General features: G+C 37.4%; 1 protein-coding gene across 1 annotated transcript in view; it reads right to left on the bottom strand.

The window, feature by feature from the left end:
* Positions 1–10,817, bottom strand: part of MAP3K7CL (MAP3K7 C-terminal like) — a 66,907-nt gene that overhangs the window by 11,354 nt on the left and 44,736 nt on the right. The gene's annotated exons all lie outside the window — the stretch shown is intronic.

Genomic DNA, 10,817 nt, shown 5'->3' with positions numbered 1-10,817 from the left:
CCCCAAGGTTGAGGGGCTTTCACCCAGCCCCTAGAGCCTGGCACTTTGAACTTGGACTTAAAGCCTCCAAACTGTAAAAGAATAAACTCCTGTTTATTAAGGCCATGCCATTCATGGTCTGTTCCTCTCAGAGTGGCACTAGGTAACCAGAACCAACAGTTACTGTGTCAATCCATCTCACCAAGGGTCTGCCTTGCCCTCATTGGTCCTTTACTTCACCAAATACAATGTCCTTGTGTAGCAACTGAACCCTCCTGATGACATGTCCAAAGCAAGCAAGTCAGACCATATTTTGTTGTGATTCATAAAGTTTTCACTGGCTAATTTTCAGAAGTAGATCACCTGGCCTTTCTTCCTAATTTGACTTAGTCTGGAAGTTTTGTTGAAACCTGTCCACCATGTGGTCCTGCTGGTATCTGTAATACCATAGCATAGCTCACTGCATCACAGCAACATACAAAACTCCAATGAATATTTACTAAATGAATAACTGAAATTTAAGTTAACTCAGACACAAATAATTTGTATAGAGTTAACAACAACAACAACAAAGTTGGGCTGTAGAAATATATGGCCACCATAAATAATTCTTCTTAAAAATAAAACCTATATTTTAGGTGAAACCTATATTTCATCATAGTTTACAAACTGAGTGGTTGTTTTTTTGTTTTGTTTTTTCTTCTTTCTTTAATTATCTCCTATGAGCCTCCTAACAAGACCATGTGGTAGATAGAACAAGGTGTCATTAATTATCACATTTTAAAGATGAGAAAACAGGAACTTAAAGAGCTCATTTAACTGAAAAAGTCACACAGCTGATAAGAAACAGCCAGAAATCCTATTGATTAAATGTTTAGAGCTTTTTGCCGCCAAGCATAGTTTAAGCTGTAAATAGGATAATTAAATATTGATTAGTAAAATTCCTCACATTTTAAAGAAATTGCTAAATAAAACCTGTGTAAGTAAAAAAGAGACATGCTTCAAAATCCTCCACCCATGGAATCATCAATTTCTGGTCTACTTTTTTCCTGTCAAAGTAACTATGTCATACAAATAATTCAGGTGGAATAAAGTTTTACTTTCAAATCCTAGTCTGAGAGTTGTCAATACAAGAAATAAAAATGTCTATTTTCCTAGCTTCATATCTGACCTTGTTTAAAACTCCCAAAATCGCCTGTTATTAGTTTTAACTGGTACCGCTGCACCTTGTAGGACAGAGCAGAACTACCCCCATAGGTTTTTAAGACTGCAAATCTTTATGGAAGCAGACTGCCATATCTTTCTCTTGCAGAGTGGCCAGTGGGTTCAAACCACCAAGCTATTGGTTATAGCCAAGCACTTAACTAGTGTGCCACCAGGACTCCTTCTGTTTTGACTGGTACAGATAATAAATCATAAAATTACAGATTTTACAACTAAAAAGAATGTATAGTCCAATCTTCCCACCATCAGAGAAAGTCAATAATTTCTCCCTTACTGGAACCAAAATGACTCAAGTGATAATCTAGTAAATTAGTCATGTATTTGATAAGGAACTGTACATATATTCAATGAAAACTATCAAAGTATCTGTTGTCCACTGCCCAGGACCTATTTATGTAGACATATTCATGTTCAACAATCAGTGATTTATAATTAAACTCTGGAACATCAAGCTACAAAAACAATCTTGCAAACAGATGATCTGAGAAATGAATCAATATTTGTAAATGGCTAGAATGTGGTCCTGCCTTTGATTTCTTGTTTACCATTTCTCTCATTCCTTTCAGTGTAATGTGATATGGGGATAGAAGACCATAGATACAGGAATGTTATTTCTGAAGTCAAGAACTTGTAACACAGTATTCGATATTGAGTACCTCATCAGTGAAAAGACCATCACCTTAGGGGTCACAGCAAGTCATCTGCTGCCCCTATCTTAAGCTACTTCCCTGGGAAAGCTTTTATTCACCAGAACAAATGGGGAAAGTGAAAATCCAAGTGAATTGGTAAAGAGGAGTTTGAAACTTTGGGGAAACTAATTCCAAAATTGAGAGTTTCATCATGTTCCACGAGATTGAGAAGTGAGTTCATTATAGGGAGAAATATTGCTTTGTCCTACAAAGACCACAACCATGGTTCTAAAGACTTATAAAAACTGATTAAATACTAATCAAGAAAGGCAAAATTCTAGAGTTTAGCTACAGTTAGGTAAAGAATTTCAGATAATAATGTAATAATATAATTATTGTTGTTCATTGCCAACAAGTCAATTCCAACTCATGGCAACCTTATGTGTGCAGGATAGAACTCCTCCACTGGGTTTTCTAGGCTGCAACCTTTAGGTAGAAGATCACCAGACCTGTCTTCTGAGGCACCTCTGGGTGAGTTTGAACCACCAACCTTTTAGCTAATAGTTAAACACTTAATTGAGTCACTGAGAAACTTTAATTATATAATAAAATAATAATATAGTGAAATATAACAGTATCTTCATCATGGAGAGAATTTTGTTTTTAAACAGAGATTCAGACAGCACTGTTGTTGGTTCTTGAGAGAGATGTGTGTGCAAGCATTTATCCAATGGAAAGGAGGGGTAGAGGCCTCAAGGTGGCAAAAAGGATGTGAAGAACTATCTTCACTTTTATGCATTTAAAGGAACAGTAAATGGTATGGACTGAGATTTGCAAAACCTAGTCTAGACTATGGTGTAGAAACCCTACAAATGAATATTCATAAGGAACAAATACAGCAGTATCTTTTGAAAGCCAAAGGACAAACCTATACCCTTATACCAAAAGGTGAAATTTGCTCTAAAGAAAGTTTTTCAGCTTTGGCACAATTGGAATTTGGGGCTGGGCAGTTTGTTTTGTTTTGTTTTGAATTGTGATTGGAGCAAAAGTTTACAGAGCAATTTCATTTTCCATGCAGCAGTTCATACACATTTTGTCTTATGACATTGACTCCAATTTCCCACACTGTAACAGCTCTCTTCCCACTTCCTCCCCATAGTTACCTCTTCCCTGTGTCCTTCTCTCTCATCCACTCCTGCCCCCCAAGCAGTTTCCCTGTGCATACACTTCTGTTCTCCCATGATTGATCTCTCCAAGAAATGTATCTACCTGATGTAAGTGTTCAGCTCATATTCCTGTCTTTTATTTGTCTGGAAGCCACAAGAGTTTAATTCCAGACCTGAAGGGCAGCTAGGGACCATAGTCTCAGGGGTTTCACCAGGCTCTATCAGACCAGCAAGACTTGTCTTTTCTTTTTCTTTTTCTTTTTTAATTAATTTTGAGTATTATTCCACATTGTTCTCCCACTGTACCAGGATCTCCTACATAGATTCGCTTCTGAGTGGTTGACAGTGGTAGCTGGGCACTAACTAGTTCTTCTGGTCTCATGGTCTTATAGGCTGAGGATCACATGATCTACCAGTCCCTTGGGCTAATTGTTTTCCATGTGTCTTTGGTTTTCTTCATTCTTCTTTTCTCTAGACAAGGAGACACTTATTGTTGCATCTAAATGGCCACTTGCAAGCTTTTAAGATCCCAGTCGCTACTCACCAAAGTAGCATGTGGAACAATGTTTTGTGTAGTATGTTATGCCAATTGAGCTTGAAGTCCCCTGCAACCATGTTCCCAAACCCACAGGTCCAACTACTTGCTCCCTCTGGGTAGCTGGCTATGGCCAAGAAGTGACCACAACCTTGCCCCTTGTCAGCTCTACTATATACCTAGACATTCTTACAGAACATACAAATACACCTGTAGAAACATTGTTTGCCAACACTGAGCAGTTTTTGGTGTGGAAGGCTGTCTTGCACATTGGCATAATAGGAAGTTTAGCACCATCACTGGCTTCTACCAACTAGCTGCCAGTAGCACGCCCCTTACTCCAGTCTGACAACCCAAAATGTCTCTAAATCTTGCCAATGTCCCCAGAGGTGGAGGGATCACCCATTAAGATCACCCCAGTTAAGAAGCACTGTCAGTTGTCCTGAAAACAGTTAATTATGAATAGAAATAAGATGAAAGGCAAAATGTTCCTTCTCTCTGCTCCCCCAATTGAAGAGAGGTAAATAGTGTGTCCCTTTTAATATGGTTCCGTACAGGGTTGGGTGAAGAGATTCCTGTGAATGAGAGTCCAAAAGATTGGGCTGTATACAATTAAGTGGTATAAAAGGCCAAACCATTATGATTGGTCATTAACGGAAAATGGAACCCCACATCCTGACGAAGGTACGGAATTGGGATTATGCATTTGGCTATACTTCCTTTAGCGAAGTAAAGAGTTGAGACAGTTTTTAGGTCTTCCATTCATTCATTTAAGTAGTATTTATGAATGCCTCTTGCAAATCAAAAGAGCCCTGGTTAAGCACTCAGTTGCTAATCAAGAGGTTGATGATTTGAACCCACAGCAACTCTGCATAAAAAGACCCAGAGATCTGTTCTGTTAAAGATTACAGCCTAAAAATCCCTATGGAGCAGTTCCATTCTACAGTACCTAACATCAACAACATTGCAAGCCAGGCACATTTTTCAGGTCTTGGTAGTCAAGTGGGTCTCAGGAAGCACATTCCCACTGCTAGAAGATGAACCCAAATACCATATCTTGCATAGAAGTCCAATTAGACATTTTGGAAAAGAAAAGATAGAGCTTTTCCACCACATGCTATGTAACCTGCAAACACTTGTGAACAAGTATCTCTGTTTACTGTTTCCTTATGACAGTGGAGACCTAATTTCTGCAAGGCTGAATAAATATTTAAGAGATGTATCCTTGGAACATAAAAGTGAAGCTTGGTTTTCAATGTTTTCTAGCCATGCAATCCTTTTGCAGGAAAATCTTAACACTGAAGTGAAGCAAATAAAACAGATAAAATTGGACCTTCTCTAGTTGATTCTGGTACAGTCCTCTGCATGCCACTCTCTCACCCCCACTATCCTTTGATGGACTTCCAAGAACACAGTTTAAAAATGTATGCCTTTGAGAATTTCCTAAAGAAAAATATGTTTCTGACTAAATATAAAAATCTCTTATTACTGGAAATTTTAGAATAAGCTAAATGTTAAAATTAAAAACAAATCAAGATCTGGAATTGAACTTGCTCCTGTGGCTTCCAGCCAAACAATAGGCAGTCATATGGGGTGAACATTTACATCAGGTAGATGATAGACTACTTGGAGTGATCAATCATGGGAGAATAGAAGGGCAGTGTTTGCACAGGGAGACAGCTCGGGGCAGGAGTGCATGGGAGGGAAGGACACAGGGAAGAGGTAACTATAGGGAGGACGTAGGAAGAGAGCTATTACATTGTGGGGAATTGCAGTCAATTCCATGAAACAAAATGTGTATGAATTGCTATATGGAAAATGAATTTGCTCTGTAAAATTCCACCCAAATCACAATAAAAATCTTTTTAAAAAGCAAAGTGGGCCTAATGTTAGACTAATTCAGACTAATTTTACAAATTACACATACTCCTCTTTCCCCATGCTGATATTTTCCCCTAGATGAGATGTTGCTCACCCAGTCACCATATTATATATTTCAAAAAGACATGAGAATATATATTGGCATTGGTTATGGTATCCTCATATGAAAATCCTCTTTAATCTTTTGCCTGAAATGTACTAAAAATATGGAACATTTTTGCAAATCAATAATAAATGCCAAATAATCCTATTTAAATATAGGCAATAGATTTGAAGAGACATTTCTCCAAAGAAGATATACAAATGATGATAAGCACATGAAAAGATTCTCAACATCATTAGCCATCAGCCATCAGGGAAATGCAAATCAAAATGACAAAGCAATACCACTTCCCAAACACCTCCCCCCACAAAAAAATAAATAAATAAAACAGTTGATTCCTACTCATAACAACCCCATGTGTGTCAGAGTAGAACGGTGCTCCTTAGGGTTTTCAATGGCTGAAAACACAGATAATAACAAACGCTGGTGAGGATATGGAGAAATTAGAACCCTCATACACTGCTGGTAGAAATATAAAGTGGTGCAGTTGCCTTGGTAGAAGTCTGGTAGTTCTTCAAAAGTTTAAACATAGAGTCACCATATGACATAGCAATTCCACTCCCAAGTATGTATCTAAGAGAACTGAAAACATATGTCCACACAAAAACTTCTACATGAATGTTTATTTCAGCATTATTCATAATAACTACAAAGTGGAAGTAACCCAAATGTCCATCAACTGATGAATGGAAAACAAAATGTGGTATATCTAGAGAACAGAAATGCAGCCATAAAAAAGAATGAAGTACTGTACTGATTCATGTTACAACATGACTGAACATTGAAACCATTATGTTAAGTGAAAGGACCCAGTCCCAAAAGACTGAATATTATATGATTCTACTGTTACAGAATGTCCAGAATAGGCAAATCTATAGAGACAGAAAGTGGATTAGTGGTTGCCTAGGGTTGGGAGGAAGAGTGGTGGTGAGTGACAGCTAAAGTATACATGATTTCTTTCTAGGGAGATAAAGTTTTTGTTAAAATCAATTGTGATAGTTGCAAAAATCTGTGAATCTAGAAAATGAATGAATTGTTAAAAAAAGATATATGGCAACATTTCAACCTAACTTTTTTAAGAATCTATCTCTTTGTATGATACTCTAAGGCAATCTTCTAAACACCATCTAGCACAATGTTTTGTAAAAGAGCAGAGCAGGTGGTTTGTCCTTTGGACAAGGTAAAATACTCTATCTGGAGCAAAGGAAATCTTACAGCTGATCTCACTGTAGTTTAATCATATACTTAAAAAAAAAATCTTTCTATCAAACAATTTGGTAACAGATTTCAAAAGCCATAAAATATCCATATCCCACTTCCATGATTTTATATTCTGTTTAAAAAAAAAAAAAAAAAGTATGTGAGTTATGTAAAAATGCTTAAGGCAAAATATTTAGTGAAAAAGACGTGTTACACATTCCATGTTACTCTGTATGTAGTTACATAAAAATATCAATTCATATACAAAAGACCTAGAAAGAAAAATGCAAAAATGACAGCAGGAGTTCTATAAAGATGTCAGAATTCTTGGTAATTCTTCAAAGCTTTCTATAAACTTGTTTGTTTTTTGTTTTTTGTTTTTTTGTATGGTGGGAAGAAAAATATTTTAGTAAAAGTAGGAAAGGACTGCTCCTACATCATTACTAATAAGCCCAAAGTGAATCTTTAAATTAGATTCATCTCATGCTGAGTTCATAATCCTAGAAAAGATTTTATTGTTTTATCCATTCAGTGATATAATTTAAAGTAATAGTTTTATCAACTCTTCTTGTCCTGCTGCCTCAAATTCTCCCAAACATGATCCAGGGAGACCCCCTCTGGAGATGAGAGAGAAGTTCAGTTTGGTCCAAACCTTAATCTCTGCCCCAGTGATTCCAACAGAGGAAAACTCTCTTTTAAAATACCTTAGTTAGCATGTCTGCTTGTGTCTAGCTTATACTAACCAATCACCAGGGGCTACATAATCAGTCACACTTTATGAAATGACAGGGAAGAAGTTCTCATTAAAATCATCAGGGAAAAAAAAAAGAGCTAATTTCTGGGATCAAATCCATTTGGCCCAATTTATTTTGATTGAAAGCAAAGAAAAAAAAAACTGTTGTAAAATGAATTTCTGCTACAGTGTTGAAAACTATAAATTTTTGGAGGGTCAGTTTTATATCTTTGTTAATATAAGATATAATCATACTTTCTAATTTAAAAGTTTATCTCAGCAGCACTGTACTGCTGATAAGGACCCTTATATTTTAAAGGACGCTATATTTTAAATATAGACCATACAAAGTACAAATAAAATAATGTTTACACAGAGCATATTCCAAAAAAAAAAATTCACTGACATAGAGTCATTTCCAACTAATAGCAACCCCCATTGGTTTTCCAAGGCTGTAAATCTTTATGGCAGTAGATTGACTCATCTTTGTTCCACAGAGCAGCTGGTAGGTTTGAACCTCTGACCTTTTGGTTAGCAGTCAAATGCTTTAACTGCTGTACCACCCGAGCTCCTTATAAAGCATATTACTACCTCCTATAGCCAATCTAAAGCACTTGACTGCTAACCAGAAGGCTGGCGGTTCAAACCCATCAGCCACTCCTCAGAAGGAAGGTTGGGCAATCCTACATCTGTAGTGATACTGCCTCGGAAACCCAAGGACGGGTCACTATGAGTCGGGGCTGACTCGACGGCACATAACAACAACAACATAGCCAATCACACTAAATAATCCTTACCACATTGATCACCCATCCCATAAACAGTTCAAAGCTAGGTGGTTCAAATACAAAGAAATGTTAAAAGGTGTCCATGTCTGTGGAAAGTATATATAGCCAGAAAGACAGGACATAAATTAATCACTATGGTATGGTTGATGCAGGGAATTGAGCTAAGCCTCTTTAAGGGAGGGCAGCATTTGGACAGGTACAGAGGGAGGACTGGGCATTCTAGGCCTCGAACTTGGTGTAAATAAGGACTAAAAGGTTGGAGGGTCTTTTCTCATACCCCAGGGGAAATGAATAGATCAGTATCTGAAGGAACGGGATGAGACAGCAAGTTCTACAGATGAACTGAGGCCATACTGTGATAGTCCATCGTCATCAATTTGATTACAACTTATAGCAACACTGTAGGACAGAGTACAACTGCTCCATTGGGTTTCTAAAGTTATAATCTTTAAAGAAGCAGACTGTCACATCTTTCCTTCCATAAAGGGGATGGTGGGTTCAAACTGCCAATGTTTTGGTTTGCAGCCAAGTACTTAAACACTACACTACTAAGGCTCCTTATACTGGCATAGATGTTGAAATTCAGGCCAAGAACTGGATGTCATTTTATATCAAGAAGCTTTTATATCAAAGGAGTTATAATATTGCATCAACCTAAATTTGAAGTAATAAGGCCCAAAACCCAAATGGTAGAAGTGGGTATAGAGAAAAGGGAATTTGAGAGATTTTATGGAAAATAATAATAAAGTAATCTGGCCTTTGCCCCACATCCAGTCAATTATTTATGGGGAAAAGAAACATATAATACCAAAGTTTCAAGAAAAGTCTAAAGTTTAAACAGGTTAGGGTGAAAATAAGATGGGCTCTGCAGAAATATATATAGGCAGATGAGTAGCATCTCCACTAAGTAGGGAGCCTGGCCCATTTTGTGATCCCAACGGCTTGTATAAAGTATCTCCACCAGTAGCCTAGTCTCCTTATCTCTAGCAATTGACTCTGCTTTTTCTTATGTTATGGACCCTTGGTGGTGCAGTGGTTAAAACCAAAAAGAAAGTTGCAGATACATGAGGAAAAGCTGTGTTTCTGATCTCCTGATATCAAAAAAAAAAACAAACCCACAGCCATCAAGGTGATTCTGACTCATAGAGGCCCCCATCAGGTTTCCAAGGTGGTAAATCTTTACAGAAGTAGATTGCCCAGTCTTGCTTCCATGGAGTGGCTGGTAGGTTTGAACCACCAACCTTCCACTTAGCAGCCAGATGCCTCATCCACTTGGCCACCAGAGCTCCTTATAAGCACCTTTTAATTCCTATAATGAAAATCCAGGTCAAATTTTATGTTTCAAGCACAACAACACAAGATGTAGGGAAGGCTTAGAAAGTGGTGCGATCTTACAGTGCTGACGCCTGGCCCAGAAGCCCAAGCTGCCCTCCCTCATGTTATCCTGTCTGTTCACCATTCTAGAGAGCCTCAAAGAGATCTGGGAATTTCATAAACGTTTCAAAACAAAATGTGCTTCATTTGCTTTTATTTAAAAATTCAGCAATAAATATATATTGTGTATCACTCAAGTAAGAGGAGGAATAGAAGTAGAAAGTTAAAAAAAATCACAGGATGTTTGTGTTCTGTATCACAAATATTTATTAAGCATCAACATACCATGTGCTGTGCTGGGATCCAGGAATTTGATGGTGAACAACACATAACTATCTTTTTTTTTTCCCCCTGGCACTTACCATTAACTAACCAGCTGCTATGGAGTCAATTTTGATCTATGGCTACCTTTTGTATAGCAAAGTAGAACTGAGCTCCATAGAGGTTTTGATGATTTTAATGATTTTTCAGAAGTAGATTGCCAAGACTTTCTTTTTTCTTTAATCCAACCTGTCCACCTATCTATCCACTCATAGACCAAAACTTTCTTATAAGGTATCTCTAGCTAAATTGGAACCTCCAATTTTTCAGCTAGTAGCTAAACATGTTAACCATTTGTACTACCTGGGAACTCCTTACCACTTAATGTTGTTGTTGTTATGTGCTGTCCAGTCGGACCCGACTCATAGCGACCCCTCCTTGGGTTTCTGAGGCAGTATTACTACAGAAGTAGATTGCCCCATCTTCCTTCCGAGGAGTGGCTGGTGGACTTGAACCTCCAGCCTTCTGGTTAGCAGTCAAATCCCTTAGGCACTACATTACCAGAGTTCCTTACCACTTAGTAGGAAATGCTATTAGTAACCAAAGGACCCCTGTGATAAATGTGTAAGTACAGGCTCTGACTAGTGCTATGAAGGAAAGGTGTCTGATTTTGGTAAATATGAAAGAGTATGGGATTACTGGGGTAGACAGCAGCAAAAGGGAGTACAATTTAAAAGGAGACAAATTCTACAGAAAAAATTATGAGTAAAATTAAAATATTATAATTAACAGAACTATAGAATTCCCTACATCAGACTGTAATGTTAATAGAAGCTATTAAGGTTAAAAAATAAAAATAAAAACTTAAATGTACTATAAAATGCAGTCAGTCAACTATGTTGTTGTTGTTGTTATGTGCCGTCAAGTCAGCCCCAACTCATAGC

The sequence above is a fragment of the Orycteropus afer genome, unplaced genomic scaffold, assembly GCF_000298275.1.
Source record: "Orycteropus afer afer isolate SDZICR_OR568_19922 unplaced genomic scaffold, OryAfe1.0 scaffold00108, whole genome shotgun sequence".
Classification (NCBI taxonomy): domain Eukaryota; kingdom Metazoa; phylum Chordata; class Mammalia; order Tubulidentata; family Orycteropodidae; genus Orycteropus; species Orycteropus afer.
The sequence above is the reverse complement of the archived record's forward strand: the minus strand, read 5'-3'. Positions and strand labels throughout refer to the sequence as shown.